The 13,298-nt window shown below is 50.5% G+C and overlaps 1 protein-coding gene across 1 annotated transcript in view; it reads left to right on the top strand.

The window, feature by feature from the left end:
* The window catches only part of Oseg6 (intraflagellar transport protein Oseg6), a 313,337-nt gene that overhangs the window by 262,911 nt on the left and 37,128 nt on the right, over positions 1-13,298 (top strand).

Raw genomic sequence — 13,298 nt, 5'->3', positions numbered from 1 at the left:
TGTTCTTCGGCGCGCACCGCGGACACACAAAAACACGCACACACAAACGCACATACACACATACTCTCTCGCGCACGCGCGATCTAGCAAAACTGAAGCAAATTAAATTCTCTCTCTCTCTCTCTCTCTCTGACAAAACTAAAGCAAATAAACACTTTCTTTCTCTCTCTCTCTCTCTCTCTCTCTCTCTCTCTCTCTCTCTCCTCTCTCTCTCTCTCTCTCTCTCTCTCTCTCTCTCTCTCTCACAAAACTAAGCAAATAAACACTTTCTCTCTCTTGCGGTTTGACAAAACTTAAGTAAATAAACACTCACTCACTCACTCACTCACTCACACTCTCACTCTCTCTCTCTCTCTCTCTCTCTCTCTCTCTCTCTCTCTCTCTCTCTCTCTCTCTCTCTCTCTCTCTCTCTCTCTCTCTCTCTCTAATGACAAAGCTAAAGCAAATAAAATGTCTCGATTTAACAATACTAAAACAATCTCTCTCCTCTCTCTCTCTCTCTCTCTCTCTCTCTCTCTCTCTCTCTCTCTCTCTCTCTCTCTCTCTCTCTCTCTCTCTCTCTCTCGATTTGGCAAAACAAAAAAAATAAATTAAAATAAAATTAATCCTCCACAACGCTGTGGGTAAATTTACTCCCGACCGCCAGACTTACAAGCCCCCAGCCAAGCAACACATGCCTAAAGATTTAAACACCACAACACATGTCTTCATGCGCACTGACATTTGCGAGCCACCACTGACTTCCCCTTACATGGGCTCTTTTCTTGTTATCTGTCACAAACCAAAGGCTTTCATAATTAACATTCGTGGCAAAGACAACTGGGTCTTCATTGATCGCCCAAAACCTATGTATCTCCTGGATTTCACATTCTCCCAACCTTCTAAAGGCTTATATATGTCATTTTCAATATGCAATTTGACTGATATCTCAGAATTTTCTTTTGAACTTCCTTCTCATGATCACTCATAACAGCTTATTTGTAAACATCATATTGTACAGTTCAATACTGACAATTGAACTTGATACAGAAATCATTGACATTAATTGGAATTCCATTTCCCTCCATAGCCTGTTAGCAGGGAGACAACATCCATGCTGTTGCACTCTACTATTACCTCATGTAACCCTGACAAACGCCACTCCATCCTCTCAGATTAAATTGACTCATAATTAGCTAATCACTTCTAACCCCATAATTAAATAGACCCCTGCAGTAGTGCTGTCAGCTATAATTGCATGTACTTGCACTCGGACATCATACACCATTAAGTCTACTACACTTCACCACTGCTATCATGTGCCATTAAACTACGTTCTCCCCTCCAGCTTTCCACCAGTTGCAACTTCAATAATATAATACAACAGCCTCTGCCAAACAAAGCCCTCACTCCCGTATCCCACTAGAACTTCAGCTGCTTGCAATGCTTGTGGTAGCAGCTTTACTTGGTTGCAGGAATAATTGTCAGAGTAACAACCCCTTTCTGCTCATATCCCTGATTGGACCACCCTGTTGTATGACCTGTCCTGCTGCACTGGACTCTAATTATACTCAGCTTTGTATCCTTAAAATCCTGTGCTAAATGAGGCTATTTACACCTAACACACTGTCCTTGGAACATCTGGTCTTCACCCTCTCCCTTTCTTGGTACACCAACTCAAGTGTTTTTACTGACTCTTCACCTAGCTCATGGCCACCCATCTTGTGGGAACTGCAATGAGATATCATGACCCTACCCCTAGCCACCAATTCGTCCAAAAACACAGATTTAATTTGTTCCGTAACCGAAATACAAACCACGCTATTTACATTGGGTTTACTTTCGGCGTTGCTGAAAATGACGAGCCAATAGAATTTTAACGAGGGTTAACTACCCCCGCGCTAGTTAGCAAGGGAGTAGGGGAAGGGGTAGCTTGCTACCCCTCCCCCCCCCCCACACACACCGGTGAGTTGTCTCACTTCACTTTTGGCTCGGACGATGTGCAGACGTGTGTCTCTCGTCCTCGCTTTTGACAGCCTTAATCTTTTCTTTTGCTTTTCCTCAGACTGTGTGTTTGGAAGTTGGCCTCGCCCTTTTATCACTATCATGCGCAAGTGCCCTGGACTCTCCTGTGGTACCTTCATGTCGGCGGTCGAAACGGATCCCCACACCCTTTGCCCGCAGTGTCGAGGTCAACGGTGTGACAAGGAAGTAACTTGTAGTGAGTGCAGGGAGTGGTCTATCTCCTAGTGGGAGAGGTTTGCCCGCCGGCGTAAGAAGAAGTCCAAGAGAGACCTTTCTCCTTCAAGGGTTGCCTTGAAAGAGGAAGGCTCCAGGGACTCTTCTTCCGCTGCCCAAACCTCCTCCGAAGCTCCTGCTCGGCCGGCCTCTCGTGAGAGACCGCCGAGTGGTAGCGTAGACCCTTGTTCTGTTCCCGATCTCGGGGTGCGGGAGAAGGCGTCGCCTCCCATAGCGGGGCGGCTCCCCCTCCTCCTCCGGGGGAGGATTTTGATTCTCATGTTGATGACCCTAATTCCGTGTCTAATGATGATCTCTTTCAGCTTTGGGTTTCCTTGGGGCTTAAGGGCTTGCCCTCCAAGGAAGCCCTATTTGACCTTATCCAGTTGGGGGCCGCTGTCAAGCAGTCGCCGGTGATAGCAGAGGTAGATCCTCTGTCTATTGTCGACGTGGTTGTGGCAGAGGCTTCCGACGGGTCTGATCAATCCTCTGCTGTGGGTGATGTTGCAGACGTTGCTGAAGGCCCTCCTCCCCCTTCCAAACGTCCTTCGAAGGGGAAGGTGGGTTCCACGGTCTCTCCTGTAGGTACGCCTCCCCCTCGGGGGAGCGCACTGACAGAGACTCCTCTTCGGAGGACCGACGATCCTGATGACCTCCCTCGTGGCGGCCTTCGCCGTAAGGCTCGTCGTCCTCTTTCGCCGCAGGGGCCTCCCGTCTCCCTATAAGGGAGTCAAGAGGCGCCTCTTCGAGTCGTCACCTCCTCCTTCCTCTGATGAGGATTCTCCTCGTTGGGAGCAGACCGTAGCAGCCACGTCCTTGGACCTCTCCGGTGATCGCTCGCGATCTCCTACGCCTACCAGACCTTCCACCTCCGGCGCAGATGCGCAGCAGGCGCCTTCTGATCTCGTCATCCAACGGACAACGGTCCCTTTGGGGCAAAGGGATGTCTCCCATGGTGTGGGGCTTCCCTTGCGCGTCAGGGTTCCCCTGCGCGCCCAACTGCGCGTTCACGCGCAGTAGCGCGTAAGCGCTCTCCAGAGTTGCAACCACCTGACTCGCCGCGCCAGCGCTCACCTGCTCGTCAATGTTCGCCTGCTCGCCAGCGCTCTTCTGATCATCAGCTCTCTCCTGCTCGCCAGCGCTCTCCTGTTAGCAGTCAACACCCTCCTGTTCCTGTTGCGCGCCCAGCGCGCCAGCGGTCTCCTGAGCGCACACGATCTCCTGCTCGTCAGCGCGCACCTGCGCACCTTGTTCCTGATACGCGCCCTGCGCGCCAATGCTCGCCCACGCGCCCTAGATCTTCGGATCTGGACGCGGGCAAGGACCTGACTCCTCCTCGCCCCCGCGTCCAGGTTCGTCCTTCTTCACCTACGCAACAGCGCTCACGCTCTCCAGCGCGCACTTCTAGAGTTCCTGCGCGCCCGCGCGCTCACGCGCCTTCATATCCTGAGCCCTTACGCGAGCGTTCGCCTTTGCGTGTCGCCGCGCCACCTGATCCTGCGCCCCAGCAGTCTACGCGTCGACATCCTCCTACGCGCCAGCGATCTCCTGCGCGTCAGCGATCTCCTGCGCGTCAACGTTCTCCTGCATGCCAGCGATCTCCAGAGCTTCGGCGATATCCTGAGCGCCTGCGTGCAAGTGCTCTCCTACGTACCAGCGCCACCTTGACCTAGATCGCCATAACTCTCCTACGCGCACACGCCAAATCGCCTGTGCGCGGTTGTTCGCCTGTGCGTACTACGCGCCATCGCTCGCCAATGCGCCATCACGCGCCAACGCGCCATCGCTCGCCAACGCGCCATCGCTCGCCAACGCGCCAGCGTTCGCCGACGCGCCATCGCTTGCCCATGCGCCTCAGATCTCCAGGACGCCATCGATCTCTTGCGCCTTGCCGTTCTCCTGAGCAACAGTGATCTCTTCCTGCGCGCCCGCGCGTTCCTTCGCCTACACGCCAACGCGTCCCCTCGCCTACGCGCCAACGAGCCAGCGCGCCCGCTCGCCCACACAGCCACTCGCCCACGCGCCCGCGCGCCCACGCGCGCCCACTCGCCCGCGCGCCCCACTGGCCCGCGCGCCCACTGGCCCGCGCGCCCACTGGCCCGCGCGCCCACTGGCCCGCGCGCCCACTGGCCCGCGCGCCCACTGGCCCCGCGCGCCCACTCGCCCACGCGCCCTCGCGCCCACTCGCCCACGTGTGTTTATCCCCGCATGATTACGCACCCGCGCTCCAACAGCCTCCCGCGCGCGATTCGTTGAATCCTCCTCTGCGCGAGCGCCAGCGCGACCCCCAGCACGACCCCCATTCTCGCTAGGTTCCGCAGCTCGTGCCTGCGGCAGGGACGCGTGCTTCCAGATCGCCGTCAGGATCGCCACCGCGCAAGCGCAGGTCTCTCTCTCAGGACCAGGAAGAGTCGTCGGAGAGGTCTAAGCAACATTCTTCCCTTTCTTCTTTGCAGGTAGGCCCCGTTGCGTCCACTCTGAAGGGTCAGGAGATCCCCTTCCCTCCAGCAGGAATTACGGACACTGCGTCCGTATCTCGTCAGTCTTGGTTTGGTCCTTTGATGAGAGCGGTGGTGCAGGCTATGAAGCCAGCCCTCGCCGATCTAGGACTCAAGCCAAGGACAGACTCGCCCCCGCTGAAGAGAAGGAGAGGAGTGGACTTCGTGGTGACTTCTCCCAGGGAGAAGTTGGCTCCTAAGAGGTCTGTCAGGAAGGTTCTATCCCCTTCGCAGTCGTTTTCTCCTTCTCCTGTAGACGAGGCCTTTCCGTCCTCAGGAGAGTCCAGCGAGGCGGCGACCTCTCCCTCGGCACCAAGGGGAGAGACCCCTCCTCGAGGAGGAGAAGCGACTTGCGTGGAAGGTACCTTCTAGACCTCTTTGCTGGAGTCCTGTATCCCGCCCAGGAGGGAACCCAAGGACTCAAAGACAATTCCGAAGTCGTCTTCGCGGATTCGTCAGGAGCCAACCAGACCCCGGGAGAACGTCCACGTGTCTCCCCAAGAAGAGCCTTTGGGAACGGGAGACTTAGCTGCCAGTCTGCAGGGAGGAGAGCAGCATGAGTTTGAGCACGCCTTCTGGCAGGTCTTGAATCTGATGAGGCAGCTTAACAGGTTCAAGGACCCGGAGATCGCCCCTCGCGAGGGCAAGGACACGGTCCTGGACCAGGTCTATGGTACTCAGAAGCCCCCAAAGGCCAGGGCTGCTTTGCCCAGGTCCCAGGGGGTGAAGAGTGCCAGAGACAAGGTTGACACTCAGCTCTCAGACCTCGCCTCCTCCAGCCGTTCCTCTGCCGGGAACAGACTCCTTCCACCTCCTCGTTTACAGCAGAGGAGGTATTTTGAGATCATGGAGGAGTCCAGCCTAGCTCTTCCCCTCCAACACTCGGTGGAAGAGCTTACAAGGGGAGTTCCGCTTGAGAAGCTCTCCGCCCGGCAGGTGACATTCTCGGCGTCGGAGATCCTGAGCCAGGAGAAGGTCGCGAAGTGTGCCATGCAGGCCACTTCGTGGCTGGATGTCTGGCTGGGTTCTCTGGGCATCCTATTGCTCTCTGAGGACTTGACTAAGGAGAGCAATAGGAAGGCCCTGTAGACCTTCCTCCTCTTGGCACTCGCTCCATCGAGTTCCTGGCCCACCAGGTTACCAACCTGTGGGCCAACTCGGTGTTGAAGCGTCGTGATGCGGTGATCGAGAAGTTCCACCCGAAGGTCCCCGCCGTGGATGTCTGCAGGCTCAGACACTCCTCCATCCTTGGAGGAAGCTTGTTTGAGCCCAAGGACATGGAACGCACAGCTGAGAGGTGGAGGAAGTCTAGCCAAGACTCGCTCCTCCAGAAGGCCCTCTCATATCGGCCCTACAAGCCTCCAGCTCCGCAGCAACATCAACAGCAGCCTCGCAGGACACTGAAGCAGGCTCTGGCAGCTAAGACAAAGGTGTCTAAGCCTCAGCTCTTTCCTGTCAAGGACAAGAGGGGCGGTAAGTCCTCCAGGGGAGGCAAAACTCCTAGAGGTAGCGGACGTGGCTGTAAACGCTAGGGGATACCTAAAAAGTTGCGTGCACAGGTGGCAGCAACATGGGGCCGATTCTTGGACGGTCTCCGTGATCGGCCAAGGTTATCGCGTCCCATTCACGACATCTCAACCTCCCCTGACAGCGAATCCAGTGTCGTTGAGCTCCTATGCCATGGGATCGGCAAAGTGGCTAGCCCTTCGGGCAGAAATCGAGATCATGCTCAAGAAGGATGCTCTCCAGGAGGTCGTCGTTGGCTCCCCAGGCTTCTTCAGTCGACTCTTTCTTGTAAAGAAGGCGTCTGGAGGCTGGAGACCCGTCATCGACCTCTCGGCTCTGAACAAGTTTGTCAAACAAACTCCGTTCAGCATGGAGACAGCGGACACGGTCAGACTTGCAGTGAGACCACAAGACTTCATGTGTACACTGGATCTGAAGGACGCGTACTTCCAGATCCTAATCCATCCGTCTTCCAGGAAGTACTTGAGATTCAGCCTAGACAGCAAGACCTACCAGTTCAAGGTGCTGTGCTTCGGTCTCTCCACAGTACCTCAGGTGTTCACCAGAGTGTTTACCCTGATTTCGTCATGGGTGCACAGGAACGGCATCCGTCTCCTCCGATATCTGGACGACTGGCTGATCCTGGCAGACTCGGAGTCGACCCTTCTTCGGCACCGAGACAGGCTTCTGGGACTTTGCCAAGATCTGGGGATCATGGTAAATCTCGAGAAGTCCTCTCTGCTGCCGTCCCAGCGACTGGTTTATCTAGGAATGTTATTAGACACCAATCTCCACAAAGCCTTTCCATCAAACGACAGGATAGCAAGGTTGAGGAGGGTGGCAGAACCCTTCCTCCGGCGGGAAGAGCTTCCAGCCCAATCATGGTTGCGTCTTTTAGGTCACCTAGCCTCCCTGGCCCGTCTGGTCCCGAATGGCCGTCTCAGGATGAGATCCCTGCAGTGGCGGCTCAAGTCCCGGTGGAGTCAAGGCTCCGATTCCCCGGACTTTCTGGTCCCGATAGGACCCTCGGAACAGGCGGACCTGCGGTGGTGGCTGATCGACGAGAACCTGCGAAAGGGAGTGGATCTTCTCGTCCTTCCCCCGGATTTGACGCTGTTTTCGGAAGGGTGGGGGGCCCACATTCTGAACCAGAGGATCTCAGGCCTTTGGTCAGAATCAGGAAAGTACCTGCACATCAACCTGCTAGAGATGAAGGCCGTATACCTGGCTCTTCAACAGTTCCAACGGACCCTGGTGGGCCACTCCGTGGTGGTGATGAGCAACAACACCACGGTAGTGGCTTATATCAACAAGTAGGGAGGTACTTTTTCACAACAGCTATCCCATCTTGCGGTAGAGATTCTGAGGTGGACTGAAGTTCACTCGATAACACTATCAGCTCGCTTCATTCCTGGCAAGAGGAATGTGCTCGCCGACAGTCTGAGCAGGGCTTCGCAGATAGTGAGTACCGAGTGGTCTTTGGATCCTCAGATAGCCAACAAAGTCCTGACTTTGTGGGGTTCTCTGACGGTGGATCTGTTCGCGACAGCCTTGAATTTCAAGCTGCCCCTGTACTGCTCCCCAGTCCCGGACCCCAAGGCTCTCTGGCAAGATGCTTTCCAACAACGGTGGGACAACATCGACGTGTACGCCTTCCCACCGTTCCGTCTGATGAGAAGGGTGCTCAACAGGACCAGACTATCGGTCAACCTGTCTATGACCCTGATAGCTCCGCTATGGCATCACACGGAATGGTTCCCAGACCTTCTGCAGCTCCTGACGTAGCTTCCGAGAGAGCTCCCCCCACGACACGAGCTACTCAGACAACCACATTGCAACATCTTCCACAAAGCCGTAGCCTCGTTTCGGCTTCACGCCTGGAGACTATCCAGCGTCTCCTCACGGAGAGAGGCTTTTCGCAACAGGTTGCAGAGAGAACGTCTCGTCACCTGCGAAAGTCCTCTGCGGGAGTCTACCAGGCGAAGTGGAGAGTCTTCTGTGGTTGGTGTCGTGGGAGGGGTATCTCTCCACTCGATGCCACTATTCCAGCAATAGTGGAGTTTCTCGTTTATTTGCGGGAGGAAATGCGCCTTTCGGTCTCGGCGGTGAAAGGCTATCGCTCAGCCTTAAGCCTGGGTTTTAGGCTGAAAGGAGTGGACATTTCTTCCTCACTAGAACTCTCTCTACTCATACGTAGCTATGAGCTTACCTGCCCTCAATCGGAAGTGAGACCTCCTCCATGGAACGTGGTTCGTGTTCTCAGGGCTCTTAAGAGACCTCCGTTCGAACCATTACGCCAGGCCTCTGATCGCCACCTAACTTGGAAGACGGCTTTCCTACTCGCGTTGGCCTCTGCCAAACGAGTTAGTGAACTTCATGGTCTCTCGTACGACATCGCCCATTCAAGGGGATTGGGGAAGGTAACGTTCAGGTTCGTCCCTGAGTTTGTTGCCAAGACTCAGGACCCTGGAGTGCCGGACCCACGGTTCGACTCCTTCAGGGTCACGAGTCTCTGTTCTGTAACAAGTGACCAAGACCATCTGCTATTATGCCCAGTGAGGAGTCTGAGGCGTTACTTGAATAGGACAGCGGCAGTTCGTCCCCGCGTGCAAGCGTTGTTTGTTAGCACAGGCAGGACGAAGAGGAGGGTCACCAAGAACACCATCTCGGCTTGGATTCGAAGGGTCATCCACCACACCTTGAATCCTGACCCTCCTCCATCACGTCGCCCTAGGGCACACGACATCAGGGGCATCGCTACGTCCCTGGCCTTCAAGAGAAACTTCTCTGTGGCGCAGGTGCTACAAGCTGGGGTCTGGAAGCATCAAACGACCTTCACAGCCCACTACCTGCAGGACGTGACCCACAGGAGCCTCGATACCTTTTCTATCGGCCCTGTGGTGACTGCACAACAGCTGGTCTAACCTCAGGCTCCTTAATGGACAAGTAGCAGAAGGTTGAGGGCGTTGTTACCTGGTTTTAGTCTGCGTGAATGAAAGAGTATGTCTGGCCCTTACTTCTTTCTTCATCCTCCCCTCTCTTGGGGAAAGCAGCATCCTGGTCTCCGCATAGCTGACCTCAACCTCTGCAGGTAAACCATGCTCCCTTGTGTTCCTAGTATTAAATGAATACTGTCACGTCCCCCATACCCTGACGAGGTGGTATTGGGAACATCCTAGCCTAGATTCCCATCTAAAGGACTTCAGGTCAACTTCCTAGGACGAGTCACTCTCCATTCCTCCACAGACAATTAATGTAGGCCACACGTTCCTTGCGGAGCAAGGAACTTGTGAGGCGCAGGGACTCCTTTTCTCGAGTGCTACTCACTACGTCCCTGGCCTTCAAGAGAAACTTCTCTGTGGCGCAGGTGCTACAAGCTGGGGTCTGGAAGCATCAAACGACCTTCACAGCCCACTACCTGCAGGACGTGACCCACAGGAGCCTCGATACCTTTTCTATCGGCCCTGTGGTGACTGCACAACAGCTGGTCTAACCTCAGGCTCCTTAATGGACAAGTAGCAGAAGGTTGAGGGCGTTGTTACCTGGTTTTAGTCTGCGTGAATGAAAGAGTATGTCTGGCCCTTACTTCTTTCTTCATCCTCCCCTCTCTTGGGGAAAGCAGCATCCTGGTCTCCGCATAGCTGACCTCAACCTCTGCAGGTAAACCATGCTCCCTTGTGTTCCTAGTATTAAATGAATACTGTCACGTCCCCCATACCCTGACGAGGTGGTATTGGGAACATCCTAGCCTAGATTCCCATCTAAAGGACTTCAGGTCAACTTCCTAGGACGAGTCACTCTCCATTCCTCCACAGACAATTAATGTAGGCCACACGTTCCTTGCGGAGCAAGGAACTTGTGAGGCGCAGGGACTCCTTTTCTCGAGTGCTACTCACTCGGAGTCTGAGTCCCCGAGTAAAGCCAAAGCCAGTAAGGCTGGGGACTTTCCACCCTTCCTAAGGGGTAAGTCACCCAATGTAAATAGCGTGGTTTGTATTTCGGTTACGGAACAAATGACAAATTTGGAGATAATTTGTATTTTTCCTAACCATACAAACCTTAGCTATTTACACATATTTGCCTGCCAGCCCTGTCCCCCAAGACAAGTCGTACCTCTAAGTGAAGTGAGACAACTCACCGGTGTGTGGGGGGGAGGGGTAGCAAGCTATCCCTTCCCCTACCCCCTTGCTAACTAGCGCAGGGGTAGTTAACCCTCGTTAAAATTCTATTGGCTCGTCAATTTCAGCTACGCCGAAAGTAAACCCAATGTAATTAGCTAAGGTTTGTATGGTTAGGAAAAATACAAATTATCTCCTAATTTGTCATATTTAGCTCTAGGTTTAGTTTTGCTGATATATGGTTTGGGAACTTTGTTATAAATTCCAATTTGACAACAGTGTTTAACCTTTCACCCTTCAATTAAGCTAGCCCAGCTAGCTTTAATACTTCATTGGTGTAAATATCAACCTGATTTTTAGTTTATTTTGCCCTCCCTAGCTGCAATAATGCCATGCATGACCCTACTGTTAAGGCCACCTAGAGCATTGCCTCTGCCTTCATGCTCTGTTTGACAGCTTTGCTCATTTGCAGATAAAGAGCTGTAAACAATGTGGTTTCAAACTCACCACATCTGTAATCTTCTGAAGCTATACCATCAGTTTTGCCTTTGTTAACCATGCTATTAAATCTCTCTCTCTCTCTCTCTGCTGATGACCTCACCATATCACCACTTGCTTTTGTATTCTGTTCCATGTTACAAGCATAGTGTATGATATTTCTCTCTCGATAGAAGTAGGCTTACCACCCTATGCTTAAGCTAAGAAGAGAAATGCAATTCTAAAACCAATTCAGGGCTCTTTTCTTTGTCCTCCAGGTCACAAGGATAGCTAAAAAGCACACCTAAAAAAAGGACCATCAGGAAGCTCTCAGAATAAGGGAAATGACCCTTCAACTCCATCACAATGTATGCTCATCTAGGCTTGGTTAACTGAAGTAATACAGCCTTCCTGCAGTTAATATACATTTCTTATACACAAAGTCATTTAACAAAATGGTGAATGTAGTTCCAAGTAAAATGAGAGAGATCATCATGAGTATGAGAGAGATCATAAAGTGCAGCTGCACTCTGGAAATATACCTATACTGTATGCTTAAAGATCAGAGAGATCTATATGTTGATTAAAGATTGGGAACACATTTCTTTGACGATGAGTGATTTTTTAGCTTTATTGTTGAAGATTGTTAGGGCTCCGTGACTTCATGGTTGAAAATCCTAAATTTTGGGATCCTTGAAGTTGTTTTTTCTCTTATTGTCAAGATAAGGAATCAAAGTGCACTATCTTTAATTCCTGTGTATATGATATATGATTGTACAGTAGAGGTATTTCTTAATTAATTTTAGAAGCAGTTCTTAAACATCAAATGGGAATAATTAGGATAGATCTTATTTTCACTTTACTATAGTTTTCCTATTAAACTCTGTATAATATTTCTGTGTACCTTTTTATCAATTTTAGCTTAATGAGTTGTTGTTAAATAAAATTCCTAGAGCAGAAGACACCATTCTTAACATAAATTATCTTTCATCATCAACTTGAACACAAAGATTCATATTTCATGTCAGACAATTCAGTGACCTAATAATCAATGAAGGTACCATAGGGCTTGAAACATCAGTCATCTGGTGAGTCCCATGTTTCTTTGGGAAGAGGAAAACAGCGAGACATCAGAAAATCTGTGCATTTTCTTTCATAACCTTTATTATTCAGGAGCCATCAAGAGTCCTATGATCACCCGATTACATATGTCACTATTGACTCATCTATGGGTTCATTAGGAATGATGCACAGATATAATGAGGTCTCATGTAGATTTAACCATAGTTCTTTCAGTTAGTAAGATATTGTTGTGTTAGGCACTCTTACATCAGAGACTTTCTGGTTTAGTTAATTGAGATTGTTGCTAACTCTTTAAAAAGGTCAGCAACCAATCTACATCAATTAAACTTTTCAGTCATGCTTGTGTTAGTGGCCCGGAGGAGGCAACAATCTTCCCTGAACTTCTATATTTGAAACAGTGTAGAGACTACTTATAATTTTTTTCTCAGCTAAAGTGTCCATGATAGCTAGTAAAGATTATATACATGTTTTAATCCAGAAGAAGTTTAAGGAATATAAGTTTGTCTCTAGAACAGTAAAATTGGGACCAAAATTGGAGGGAGAAGGCTCCACAGGTACTGCTAATCCATCTTGATGGGACCTAGTTCTTGTCCTGGAACATTCAACTAGTTTTACACATGAAGCTATGTTGCACGGATCCTCGGAAAGTTTATCACCGAAGACTGTTCTTTTTGTTCTAGGGGTCCTCTCCACCTTCTCAAGATCCAGAATCATTCTAGTCAAGTAATCTGTATAAGGCTAGGCAAAGTGTAGACCTTTTGTATGAAGTAAATTTTATTTTAAAGCAGCTGACTTTGTTACTAGAACTCAATGAACTTCAGTTTTAAGCTTCACAGTACAGATAAGGTTGAAGGACGACATTTTCTTATGTCCATTCAAATCTCTGAGTACCTCTAGAGAAAGGATGACAGATTTAAACAATGAGCTTCTCCTTGCTCTTATCTACTGGTATGTCTTTATAAAAGTAAGAAAGAATTACTTTGGGTCAGACAAGTTGATACTGTATATGGGCTTAAAGTAATATTTCTGAGGATAAAGCATGCTGAATGCAGTTATGGTAACATAATTATGGGTGTTTCTACATCTAACCATTAGTTTTAAGTATGTATGAATTTTATTTTACTTCTTTGAGATTTGCCTCATCATTTTATACCATATATCTTTTAACATCTTTTAAAATTGTCGTGTTGAGCAGCAGGTCAAGTTTATCCAGTTTTCAAAGAAAGAGGAAGTGGGGAATGTAACTACTGTAATTCATAATCTTAAAAAGTACATCTCACATCCTTTCTACCAGTATTTCAGGTTAATTTTTGGCCCCTGGTTTGGCCTTGAAACTTCTGAATGCTATTCAATCTTTCTCTAAAAGTTTCTTTAGCTCCACCATGCCATGGTTCCATCA

The sequence above is a fragment of the Palaemon carinicauda genome, chromosome 24 (genome assembly GCF_036898095.1).
Source record: "Palaemon carinicauda isolate YSFRI2023 chromosome 24, ASM3689809v2, whole genome shotgun sequence".
Taxonomy (NCBI): domain Eukaryota; kingdom Metazoa; phylum Arthropoda; class Malacostraca; order Decapoda; family Palaemonidae; genus Palaemon; species Palaemon carinicauda.
The sequence above is the reverse complement of the archived record's forward strand: the minus strand, read 5'-3'. Positions and strand labels throughout refer to the sequence as shown.